The 13,154-nt window shown below is 51.8% G+C and overlaps 1 protein-coding gene across 2 annotated transcripts in view; it reads right to left on the bottom strand.

Moving 5' to 3' along the window:
* Positions 1-13,154, bottom strand: part of galnt18b (UDP-N-acetyl-alpha-D-galactosamine:polypeptide N-acetylgalactosaminyltransferase 18b) — a 321,574-nt gene that overhangs the window by 157,186 nt on the left and 151,234 nt on the right. The window lies entirely within an intron of this gene.

The raw sequence follows: 13,154 nt of genomic DNA, 5'->3' as shown, positions 1-13,154 counted from the left end.
AGTTCCTGGGGGATTAGAACCTTCCTGTTGTTATCTGGCAGGGTGAGGTGGCTCAGCGTGTCAGCATGTGTGACCTGGCTTCCCGATTGGTGAATAAAAGTGTATTCATAAGCAGCCAATATCAGTGCTGACCTCTGGATGTGAGCAGGTGTGATGGGGGAGTATTGCCTTATCCTCTCCAAATAATCCCAGCAGGGGCTTGTGGTCGGATATAATGTGAAAAAAGCGACTGTGGTGGTGTTGATGGAATTTCCAAACACCAAACACAGCAGACAAGCCCTCCTTCTCAATTGGAGAATATCGTCGCTCTGCAGCACTGAGTGTGCGAGATGTATAACCAATGGGTCATTCGGAGCCATCCACCATCCGATGTGAAAGTACAGCCCCTACTCCACAAGGGGATGCGTCCTAAGTTAAAATCAATTATTTCTTTGGGTCAAAGTGGACCATTAGGGCTGATGATCCTAACAATTGCTTTACCTTCAGAAATGCTTCCTGGCATGGAACTTGCCAAATTCATTTATGGTTTCTCTTAAGCAATGCATATAACGGAGCCAGTACAGTTGATAGATTTGGGAGAAATCACCCATAGTAGTTTATCATGCCAAAGAAGGCCTTTAGGTTTGTAGTGTTTCTCGGTGTAAATGCCTCACGAATAGCCTTGACCTTTTCTTCTACGGAATGCAGGCCCTGCACGTTGGCCTTATAGCCCAAGTAAACCACCTGCTTGGCTTGGAAAATATGTTTCTCTCGTTTCAAGTGCAACCCCACTTGTGAGAAGCATTTCAGCACCTCCTCCAAATTAGCTAAGTGTTATTCATCAGTTAGTCCAGTGACTAAGACATCATCCAAATAAACAACGACATGAGGTGGTCCCTGAAGTAGATTTTCCATGTACGCTGGAAAATAGCAAACGCCGATGAGACCCCAAAGGGTAGTCGAGTATATTGATACAATCGACAATGTGTATTATTGGTCATGAATTCCCTAGAGACTTCTTCCAACTCTACCTGCTGGTAGGTGTAGCTCATGTTGAGTTTTGAATATGTGCTGCCCCCTGCCAATTTCAAATATAATTCATCAACCTTCTGTATCAAGTGTCTATCAATTTTGGCCACTCTTGTTTACAGTTAACTTATAGTCGCCACATAAGCGAACACTTTGGTCTGGCTTCAGTATGGGTACTATGGGTGCCGCCCACTCGGAAAATTGCACTGGTTGTAAGATACCCAACTTTTCCAAAATAAAAACAGAATTACCTGGAAAAACTCAGCAGGTCTGGCAGCATCGGCGGAGAACGTCAACTCTTTTCTTCTGTTTTGGATTTCCAGCATCCGCAGTTTTTTGTTTTTAACCCAACTTTTCCAGCCTGTTTATCTCAGTCTCAACTTTGTCCCATAGAGCATAAAGGGCTGGTCTGGCTCTGATAAATCTGGGGGTTTCTTTAGGGTCTACGTGGATCTTGGCTTGTTGCCCACGAATCATTCCTAGCTAGTCACTAAAAATGGAAGCATAATTTTGTAATATTTCCTGTAAGTTTCTCGTTTTGATTTGAAAAATCTTGACCCATTGCAATTTAATCTTTTTGAGCCAGTTGAGCTGGAGCCTGCCCCAGCTACTACTATATGGGGTAAATTTGCAGACTGATCCCCATACTGCACCAGGACTTGACATAACCCTATCACTCTTATTTCTTCGCCCGTACATGTTTCTAATTTAGTGCTCAATTCTTCTTTATTCAAGTATCTTAACGTATGACAGACATTGATGCCCCAGTATTGACTTCCATCTTGTCAAGTTGTTCATTGACTCTAATGCCTACCTGGATTGGCTCAGTTCTACCCGCTTTCAGGTTGTGTAATGAATAGATGTCAGATTCTTCTTCCTCCGGTTCTTTAATGAGACAGATTTTGCGATTTTTACCATTGTTTTTAAAATGCTGTCTCAGCCTGTCTTGACAGTGCCGCATTTTGTGACCATTGCAGTGGCAGAAAAGGCATTCGATATTTCTGAACTGTTGATCGCTGGCAGGCTGTCTGGATGCATTTCTCGCATTAATATCGCGGGTTTTCACTGTGGTACTGTTTTTCTTCAATGGTCTGTACATAGTAGGCGTTCCCCGCCTTTCTGCCGAGTTCAACATTTTTGCACTTCTTATTACCGGCCCTTCCTAACCTAACCCTAAGCCTACAAGATGGACGGTGCCATTTTGTATACCTTTTATTGCCTCCGAGTATGTAACAGTGTTCTCCATGGCTGTTGCCAATTCTAAGTAGTCTAGATTAATTTCAGGTAGCAATCACTTTTGAATAGCATCGTCCCCAATTCTGCATGTCAATTGGCCTCTCAACATGTCAGTAACTAAAGTTCCAAACTCTCAATATTCTGTTAATTCGTTTAAAGCAGCTACATAGTCAATGATCGTCTCTCCTGGAAGCCTATTCCTCGAATTGAATTTAAAACACTGTACAGTGACTGAGGGCTTTGGCTTCAAGTGGTTTTTAACCATATTTACTAACTTGTCAAAAGCTTTCGTATCCAGCGTGTTTGGTGATGTGAGGCTGCAGATCAGCCCATACACTTTGCTCCCCCATGTGTACAAAAGAATCGCCCTCTTCTTGTCTTCCCCACAATGTCCTTAGCAGTAAAGAAGAACGCTGGGCCTTTGATGTAATGAGACCAGTCGCCAGAAACGGGACCAAGTGGTTCAAGATACCCAAAGTGCGGCATACTCGATGACTAAGGAGACTGAGCTTTCAAACAGCTTCAAGGTAGTGGCAAAGTGATTGTTGTCAATTGATCTGGTTTATACTCGTTGCCAGTTTTATGTTTTAGGTTATCGAGTTCGCTTTGTCCAGCGAAGGTGAGCAGTGCCCTTGATATTCACACACAAGTTGGTGCTTGAAACAATACAGGCAGAGAGACCGATTAACTGAACAAATACTGGTGGTTTATTGGTACTAAGAACAGGACACTAATACAATGTGTGTTTCTTCAATCACCTCCAGCTCTAGACTTACAGTTACCCAAGTAGCGATTGGTTGATACAGTCATGTGGTTAGTTAACTGCACTCTCTAAAAGGTACATAGCACTCCACTTTACCAAAGCGGTTGAGGCGAGTTGGGGTGTGCAGTCAGGACAGGGATATATACAGTCAAGGAAGGGATCTGTACAGTCAGAGCAAGGACCTGTACAGTCAGAGCAAGGATCAATATAGTCAGGGCAAGGATCTGTTCAATCAAGACAAGGATCTGTATAGTCAGGGCAGGGGTCTGAACAGTCAGGAGAGTAATCTGTGCAGCCAGGACAGAGATCTGCACAGTCACTACAGGGATCAGTACAGTCAGAGCAAGGACCTGTATTGTTAATGCAAGGATCCATACAGTCAGGAGAGGGATCTGTACAGGCAGGACAGGTATCTGGACAGTCCAGACAGGGATCTGGTCATTCAGTTCAGGGATCTAGACAGTCAAAGCAAGGAATATGCAATCAGGACATGGATTTTCACAGTCAGGGCAGGGATCTGTACTGTCAGAGCAATGATCTGTGCAGTCATAACAGAGTTCTGTGAAGTCAGAGTAAGGATCTGTGGAGCCAGGACAGGGATCTGCGCAGTCAGGACTGGGATCTGTACAGCCAGGGCAGGGGTCTGCGCAGTCAGGGCAGGGATCTGCACAGTCAGGGCAGGGGTCTGCACAGTCAGGGCAGGGGTCTGCACAGTCAGGGCAGGGGTCTGCACAGTCAGGGCAGGGGTCTGCACAGTCAGGGCAGGGGTCTGCACAGTCAGGGCAGGGGTCTGCACAGTCAGGGCAGGGGTCTGCACAGTCAGGGCAGGGGTCTGCACAGTCAGGGCAGGGGTCTGCACAGTCAGGGCACGGATCTGCACAGTCAGGACAGGGATCTGCACAGTCAGGACAGGGATCTGCACAGTCAGGACAGGGATCTGCACAGTCAGGACAGGGATCTGAACAGGCAGGACAGGGATCTGAACAGGCAGGACAGGGATCTGTACAGTGAGGGCAGAGACCTGTACTGTCAGGACAGAGATCTGTGCAGTCAGGAGGGGATCCTTGCAGTCAGGACATGGTTCTGTAAAGGCAGGGCAGGGATGGGTACCATCAGAGAAGGGATCTGTACAGTCAGATCAAGTACCTGTACAGTCAGGATGTGGATCTGGTTAGAGTAAGGATCTGTAAAGTCAGCGAAGGCATCAGTACAGTCAGGACAGGGATCTGTGCAATCAGGACAGGGTTCTGTAAAGTCAGGGCAAGGATCTGTACAGTCAGAGAAGGGATCTGTACAGTCAGATCAAGTACCTGTGCAGTCAGGGCAGGGACCTGCGCAGTCAGGGCAGGGACCTGCGCAGTCAGGGCAGGGACCTGCGCAGTCAGGGCAGGGACCTGCGCAGTCAGGGCAGGGACCTGCGCAGTCAGGGCAGGGACCTGCGCAGTCAGGGCAGGGACCTGCGCAGTCAGGGCAGGGACCTGCGCAGTCAGGGCAGGGACCTGCGCAGTCAGGGCAGGGACCTGCGCAGTCAGGGCAGGGACCTGCGCAGTCAGGGCAGGGACCTGCGCAGTCAGGGCAGGGACCTGCGCAGTCAGGCAGGGACCTGCGCAGTCAGGGAAGGGATCTGTGCATTTAGGGCAGGGATCTGCGCAGTCAGGACAGGGACCTGTGCAGTCAGGGCAGGGACCTATGCAGTCAGGGCAGGGACCTGCGCAGTCAGGTCAGGGACCTGTGCAGTCAGGGCAGGGACCTGCGCAGTCAGGGCAGGGACCTGCGCAGTCAGGGAAGGGATCTGTGCATTTAGGGCAGGGATCTGCGCAGTCAGGGCAGGGACCTGTGCAGTCAGGGCAGGGACCTATGCAGTCAGGGCAGGGACCTATGCAGTCAGGGCAGGGAACTGTACAGCCAGGGCAGGGATATGTACAGTCAGGGCAGGGATATGTACAGTCAGGGCAGGGATGGGTACAGTGAGGGCAGGGATGTGTACAGTCAAGGCAGGGATCTGTACAGTGAGGGCAGAGACCTGTGCAGTCAGGGCAGGGATGCGTACAGTCAAGGCAGGGATCTGTACAGTGAGGGCAGAGACCTGTACAGTCAGGGCAGGGATGTGTACAGTCAAGGCAGGGATTTGTACAGTGAGGGCAGAGACCTGTACAGTCAGGGCAGGGATATGTACAGTCAGGGCAGGGATATGTACAGTCAGGGCAGGGATATGTACAGTGAGGGCAGGGATCTGTACAGTCAAGGCAGGGATCTGTACAGTGAGGGCAGAGACCTGCGCAGTCAAGACAGGGATCTGTGCAGTCAAGACAGGGATTGTTAAAGTCAGGAGAGTGATCTGCGCAGTCAGGTCAGGAATCTGTACAGTCAAGACAGGGATCTGCGCAGGCAGGACAGGGATCTGCGCAGGCAGGACAGGGATCTGCGCAGGCAGGACAGGGATCTGCGCAGGCAGGACAGGGATCTGCGCAGGCAGGACAGGGATCTGCGCAGGCAGGACAGGGATCTGCGCAGGCAGGACGGGGATCTGTTTAGTTAGAGTAAGGATCTGTAAAGTCAGGGCAGTGATCACTACAATCAGGACAGGGATCTGCGCAGTCAGGACAGGGATCTTCAGAGTCAGGATGGGGATCTGTGCAGTCAGGACGGGGATCTGTGCAGTCAGGACGAGGATCTGTGCAGTCAGGACGAGGATCTGTGCAGGCAGGACAGGGATCTGTACAGGCAGGACAGGGATCTGTTTAGTTAGAGTAAGGATCTGTAACGTCTGGGCAGTGATCACTACAGTCAGGACAGGGATATGCGCAGTCAGGACAGGGATCTTCAGAGTCAGGATGGGGATCTGTGCAGTCAGGACGGGGATCTGTGCAGTCAGGATGGGGATCTGTGCAGTCAGGACGGGGATCTGTGCAGTCAGGACGGGGATCTGTGCAGTCAGGACGGGGATCTGTGCAGTCAGGACGGGGATCTGTGCAGTCAGGACGGGGATCAGTTTAGTTAGAGTAAGGATCTGTAAAGTTAGGGCAGTGATTAGTACAGTCAGGACAGGGATCTTTGCAGCCAAGACAGGGATGTGTGCAGTCAGGATGGGGATCTGTACAGGCAGGACAGGGATCTGTTTAGTTAGAGTAAGTATCTGTAAAGTTAGGGCAGTGATCAGTACAGTCAGGATGGGGATCTTCAGAGTCAGGACAGGGATCTTTGCACTCAGGATGGGGATCTGTGCAGTCAGGATGGGGATCTTTGCAGTCAGGACATGGTTCTGTAAAGGCAGGGCAGGGATCTGTACAGTCAGAGAAGGGATCTATACAGTCAGATCAAGTACCTGCGCGGTCAGATCAAGTACCTGTACAGTCAGATCAAGTACCTGTACAGTCAGATCAAGTACCTGTACAGTCAGATCAAGTACCTGCGCGGTCAGGGCAGGGACCCGCGCAGTCAGGGCAGGGACCCGCGCAGTCAGGGCAGGGACCCGCGCAGTCAGGGCAGGGACCCGCGCAGTCAGGGCAGGGACCCGCGCAGTCAGGGCAGGGACCCGCGCAGTCAGGGCAGGGACCCGCGCAGTCAGGGCAGGGACCCGCGCAGTCAGGGCAGGGATCTGCGCAGTCAGGGCAGGGACCTGCGCAGTCAGGGCAGGGATCTGCGCAGTCAGGAAAGGGATCTGCGCAGTCAGGAAAGGGATCTGCGCAGTCAGGGAAGGGTTCTATAAAGTCAGGGCAAGGATCAGTACAGTCAGAGAAGGGATCCGGACAGTCAGATCAAGTACCTGTACAGTCAGGACGTGGATCTGTAAAGTCAGGGAAGGCATCAATACAGTCAGGACTGGGATCTGCACAGTCAGGACTGGGATCTGCACAGTCAGGACTGGGATCTGCACAGTCAGGACTGGGATCTGCACAGTCAGGACTGGGATCTGCACAGTCAGGACTGGGATCTGCACAGTCAGGACTGGGATCTGCACAGTCAGGACTGGGATCTGCACAGTCAGGACTGGGATCGGCACAGTCAGGACTGGGATCGGCACAGTCAGGACTGGGATCGGCACAGTCAGGACTGGGATCGGCACAGTCAGGACTGGGATCGGCACAGTCAGGACTGGGATCGGCACAGTCAGTACTGGGATCGGCACAGTCAGGACTGGGATCTCTACAGTCAGGACGGGGATCTGCACAGTCAGGACTGGGATCTGTACAGGCAGGACTGGGATCTGTACAGGCAGGACAGGGATCTGTTTAGTTAGAGTAAGGATCTGTAACGTCTGGGCAGTGATCACTACAGTCAGGACAGGGATATGCGCAGTCAGGACAGGGATCTGTAAAGTCAGGGCAGGGATCTTCAGACTCAGGACAGGGATCTGTGCAGTCAGGACGGGGATCTGTGCAGTCAGGACGGGGATCTGTGCAGTCAGGACGGGGATCTGTGCAGTCAGGACGGGGATCTGTGCAGTCAGGACGGGGATCTGTGCAGTCAGGACGGGGATCTGTGCAGTCAGGACGGGGATCTGTGCAGTCAGGACGGGGATCTGTGCAGTCAGGACGGGGATCTGTGCAGTCAGGACGGGGATCTGTGCAGTCAGGACGGGGATCTGTGCAGGCAGGACGGGGATCTGTGCAGGCAGGACGGGGATCTGTGCAGGCAGGACGGGGATCTGTACAGGCAGGACAGGGATCTGTTTAGTTAGAGTAAGGATCTGTAACGTCTGGGCAGTAATCACTACTGTCAGGACAGGGATATGCGCAGTCAGGACAGGGTTCTGTAAAGTCAAGGCAGGGATCTTCAGACTCAGGACGGCGATTTGTGCAGTCAAGACGGGTATCTGTACAGTCAGGACGCGGATCTGGTTAGAGTAAGGATCTGTAAAGTCAGGGAAGGCATCAGTACAGTCAGGACTGGGATCTGCACAGTCAGGACTGGGATCTGCACAGTCAGGACTGGGATCTGCACAGTCAGGACTGGGATCTGCGCAGTCAGGACTGGGATCTGCGCAGTCAGGACTGGGATCTGCGCAGTCAGGACTGGGATCTGCGCAGTCAGGACTGGGATCTGCGCAGTCAGGACTGGGATCTGCGCAGTCAGGACTGGGATCTGCGCAGTCAGGACTGGGATCTGCGCAGTCAGGACTGGGATCTGCGCAGTCAGGACTGGGATCTGCGCAGTCAGGACTGGGATCTGCGCAGTCAGGACTGGGATCTGCGCAGTCAGGACTGGGATCTGCACAGTCAGGACTGGGATCTGCACAGTCAGGACTGGGATCTGCACAGTCAGGACTGGGATCTGCACAGTCAGGACTGGGATCTGTACAGTCAGGACTGGGATCTGCACAGTCAGGACTGGGATCTGCACAGTCAGGACAGGGATCTGCACAGGCAGGACAGGGATCTGTACAGGCAGGACAGGGATCTGTACAGGCAGGACAGGGATCTGTACAGGCAGGACAGGGATCTGTACAGGCAGGACAGGGATCTGTACAGGCAGGACAGGGATCTGTACAGGCAGGACAGGGATTTGTTTAGTTAGAGTAAGGATCTGTAACGTCTGGGCAGTGATCACTACAGTCAGGCCTGGGATATGCGCAGTCAGGACAGGGATCTGTAAAGTCAACGCAGGGATCTTCAGAGTCAGGACGGGGATCAGTGCAGTCAGGACGGGGATCTGTGCAGTCAGGACGGGGATCTGTAAAGTCAAGGCGGGGATCTTCAGAGTCAGGACGGGGATCTGTGCAGTCAGGATGGGGATCTGTACAGGCAGGACAGGGATCTGTACAGTCAGGACAGGGATCTGTACAGTCAGGGCAGGGATCTGTACAGTCAGGGCAGGGATCTGTACAGTCAGGGCAGGGATCTGTACAGCCAGGGCAGGGATCTGTACAGCCAGGGCAGGGATCTGTACAGCCAGGGCAGGGACCTGTACAGTCAGGATAGGGATCTGTACAGTCAGGACAGGGATCTGTACAGCCAGGGCAGGGATCTGTACAGTCAGGATAGGGATCTGTACAGTCAGGACAGGGATCTGTACAGCCAGGGCAGGGATCTGTACAGTCAGGACAGGGATCTGTACAGCCAGGGCAGGGACCTGTACAGTCAGGATAGGGATCTGTACAGTCAGAGAAGGGCTCTGTACAGTCAGATCAAGTACCTCTACAGTCAGATCAAGTAACCTGCACAGTCAGATCAAGTGCCTGCGCAGTCAGGCCAAGGCCCTGCGAAGTAAGGGCAGGGACCTGCGCAGTCAGGGCAGGGATCTGTACAGTCAGAGAAGGGATCCGAACAGACAGATCAAGTACCTGTACAGTCAGATCAAGTACCTGTACAGTCAGATCAAGTACCCGCACAGTCAGATCAAGTACCTGCTCAGTCAGGGCAAGGACCTGCGCAGTAATGGCAGGGACCTGCGCAGTAATGGCAGGGACCTGCGCAGTCAGGACAGGGATCTGTACAGTCAGGACAGGGACGTGTACAGTCAGGACAGGGATCTGTACAGTCAGGACAGGGATCAGACCAGTGACTTGGACACTAATCATGGAAAATGATTCATCTTCAAGGACTAAGAACATTCTGAAATAATTTGTATTTTAAATGACTGTCCCTTAAAGGGTTAATGCAGGACCCTGATTGTTATTCCTGGAAAAAAGCATCCTGTCACAAGAAAGGGTATTTAAGCAGTTGAAAAGAAAGTCTGGACACCTCTTGATCCTAGTGGACTGTGTACAAGGTGGTGGGGGGGGGGGGGGGGGGGGGGGGGGGGGGGGGCGGGGGGGGAGAGGGGGTGGGTGGGGGTGGCGGTTGGGGGGAGGGGGGTGGTGATGTGTGTTTTGTGGCTCTGAAGAAAAACCATGCCTGAAGACTGTGTTTTAAAAAGTGGGTTTTGGTATTGTTTTAGGAAGAGAAGGACCAACCTCTTAAGAAGGAAGATAGCAGCCCTTTTCCAGTCAAGAGCCAGTCCACAGCCAGATGTGAATATAAGTTGCTCCTAAGTTGCTGCGAGCGTGTTCCTCAAGCCTGCCTGAAAAGCAGGGCCAGAGTCATTGATTGTTCACAGATCAGTGCTGAGAGATCAACCGTATAACCCAGACACCAGTTCAAGGGTTCCACCATCTATCCTTTGACGTTGAGTCATTTACTTTTAACTTTGAGCAGAATTCCTCCATTTCTATTTTTATTTCATGGGTGCATGTGTGTGCATGTGTGTTAGTGTGCGTGTGTATGTGTATGTGTGAGAGGCTTGGGTTATTTTGAAAGAGTAATTGGTATAATTTCATATTCCATACTCTAAGTTGATAAACTATGTCTTTCTATTCGACAAGACTGGTTTTATAATCAATTAATAAGTTTGTTGTTTATTGAAAGAAGCCTGGTTAAAGTCTCTTTTTTCATGGTAACAGTAGTGAAGGTAAATAATTGGCCATTTTGCTGAGTGAATTGAACATTTAAACTAATGTTGTGACCTGTGCAGTAGTGGGACTAGATCAATTCTGCACTCCTCCCATCCCTATGGTAACAACAGTCAGGGCAGTGACCCGTACAGTCAGGGCAGTGACCCGTGCAGTCAGGACAGGGATCTGTACAGTCAGGACAGTGACCTGTGCAGTCAGGACAGTGACCTGTGCAGTCAGGGCAGTGACCTGTGCAGTCAGAGCAGTGACCTGTGCAGTCAGAGCAGTGACCTGTGCAGTCAGGGCAGTGACCTGTGCAGTCAGGGCAGTGACCTGTGCAGTCAGGGCAGTGACCTGTGCAGTCAGGGCAGTGATCTGTGCAGTCAGGGCAAGGATCTGAACAGCATACCCTGTGCCCTTTTGAAGAGTAGCAGGATAAGGCTTTATGGTTGCCCCACTCCTGCAGCCCCCCCACTACCTCCCCCTCTCCTTCTCCCCTTCTCCTGCTCCTCCCTTCCAGTTTCCCCCTCTCATGCTGCCCCCCTAATAGCTCCCTGGTCAGGTGCTCCCATTCTTTCGTATTCCCTCTCTCCTGCTCCCTCCTCTCCTGCTGCTCCCACACTACCTCCGCGCTCTGCTGCTCCCATCCTCTCCTATTCCCCTGGTGCTTGCCACTCTCTTGCTCCCTCCTCTCCTTCTGACCCCTTCTACCTCCTGCCTTCTCCCGCTGTCCCTCGCAACCCCCTCTCCTGTTCCCCCCTCTCCTGTTCCCCCTCTCCTGCTCCCCCCTCTCCTGCTGCCCCTCACAGCCTTCCCCCCCACTCTCCCTGTCTTCTGCTGTCCCCTCCTTCCGCTCCCTCCCCACCTCTCCCGCTCCCCACTCCTGCTCTCTCCCCCTTCCTATTCCCACCAGCCCCTGCTCCCCTCTCTTTCCTGCTCCTCCCCTCCTGCTCCTGCCCTCTCCTGCTCCCCTCTCTCCTGTTCCCCCCTGTTCTGCTCCCACCAGCCCATTCCCCCACCCCTGTTCCCCTCCCCCCCTGCCCCCACTCTCCTGCTCCCCTCTACTGTGCACCTACAGGTCTGTGAACAGCAAGGTGGTGTGGGTTCAATTGCTGGTGCTGTTGCTGATTATCTTGGTCCTCATCTGAGGTCCAAACTAAGGCAGCAAAATCATCTCCCATCCTGATGTGATGGAGCAAAGCTCCAAAGTGTAAAAAATGACCTTTAAACTGTGCAAAGTAACATTACAGCGAACAAACTATCAACAAACCCTTTCTTACTAGCAGGTCAGAAACTTGCTGTAAATACTGAGTACTTAGTGATATCGTTGCCTGAGCATGAGTCAGCCCTTTCCATATCCGTCATGCTCTCATGTTGAAAAACAGCAGATGTTTACGTCAATCAAAACAAGGTTGGCATCACAGAGGACATTTCTATTGGACATTTCCATTAATATCCAGGGAGCCATAGACAAAGAGCTCAATGTGAGAGTAGGCAAAGCACCGTCAGTTTTCAACCAAGTGAAAAGGATCTGGCGCAGTGCAAAGCTTTCCATGAAAAGGAGGCTTAGCTTCTACAATGCAAACATGCTCTCCTGTACGTTTGTGAAACCCGGAACCTTAAAACCTGCCAAGAAAGCAAGCTGGATGCCTTTGATACCAAGAGCAGGATTTTTCCGTTTGTCGGGCTGGCCCAGGAGCAGTCAGGAAACAGCCCGCTGCCCGCGATCGGCCCGTGACTGTGATTTCACGCTGGCTGGTCAATAACGCGTGAAGGCACCGAGCTGCCTCAGGGAGCTGAAGAATTGTCCACACAAAAATAAAGATTCTAACGCTGATAGAAACATGTCCCCACATGTGACTCAGTCGTATGAACAAGGGCATGTTAGAAATGATATTTTTTAAAATTCTCAGTTGGAAACCTCATCCCGCCCTGGATGAGGTTTCGTAAAAAATGCAAAGGCCGCCTGGCCTATTCGCCAGCCCGCCATCCGAGTGGCTGAACGGGCAGTGAAAAATAGATGTAAGTTCATTGAATAAGGGCTTTAATAGGCCTCTTAATTGTTGGCGGGCGCGCTACCGACTCTTGCTCGCCCCCGCTGACTGAAATATCGTGAGACTGCGCGCTGACGTTGAGATATTCGCTCGCTCAACGTCATCGCGCGTGATTTTATGCCCGATTGGGTTCAGGACGTCAAATCCTCCCCCCAGATGTCTTTGAAGGATTCTAGCCATACACTGGTGGGATTTTATTCCCAGCACTGAAATGAGAAAACACTCAGAAAAGCCTCCAATTTCATCCATCATCTGCAAAAGCCAGTTCAGCTGCCTTGGCCATGTTGCCTGATGTCCATCATGGTGGCCTGCCCCTGGGGTCAAGCAGTAGCTTCCTATAGGATGCAGGAGAAGAGGGCAACCCAAGATGAATTGACAACAGATTGTCAGTAGAGATCTCCAGCTGGTCAACAGATGCTGGTGCAACGCAAGAACATTGGCTGTGGACAGGAGAGAATGGAGTGCTTTGTCTGCCTCCTGACTCTAGATGCGGGAGCTACTAAGTCTAAATAAGTCCCATGTTGGTTTCACTGGTGAGTTTCAGGAGGGTCAGGAAACCCATGGATCTGATGAAACAGTGTGTCAGTATCGCTATAATATTGCTGTAATGGAAATTATTAACCCGCCTCTCCCGAGGGGGTTTCACCTGGGCTTTCCATTTGCTTTCGTCCATTCCTGCCACCATCCAATTAAATCTCAGCACCTCAGGCTTTAACAGTCC

This window comes from Carcharodon carcharias, chromosome 10, assembly GCF_017639515.1.
Source record: "Carcharodon carcharias isolate sCarCar2 chromosome 10, sCarCar2.pri, whole genome shotgun sequence".
NCBI lineage: Eukaryota > Metazoa > Chordata > Chondrichthyes > Lamniformes > Lamnidae > Carcharodon > Carcharodon carcharias.
Note: the sequence above shows the minus strand (reverse complement) of the source record. Positions and strands in the feature narration are given on the sequence as shown.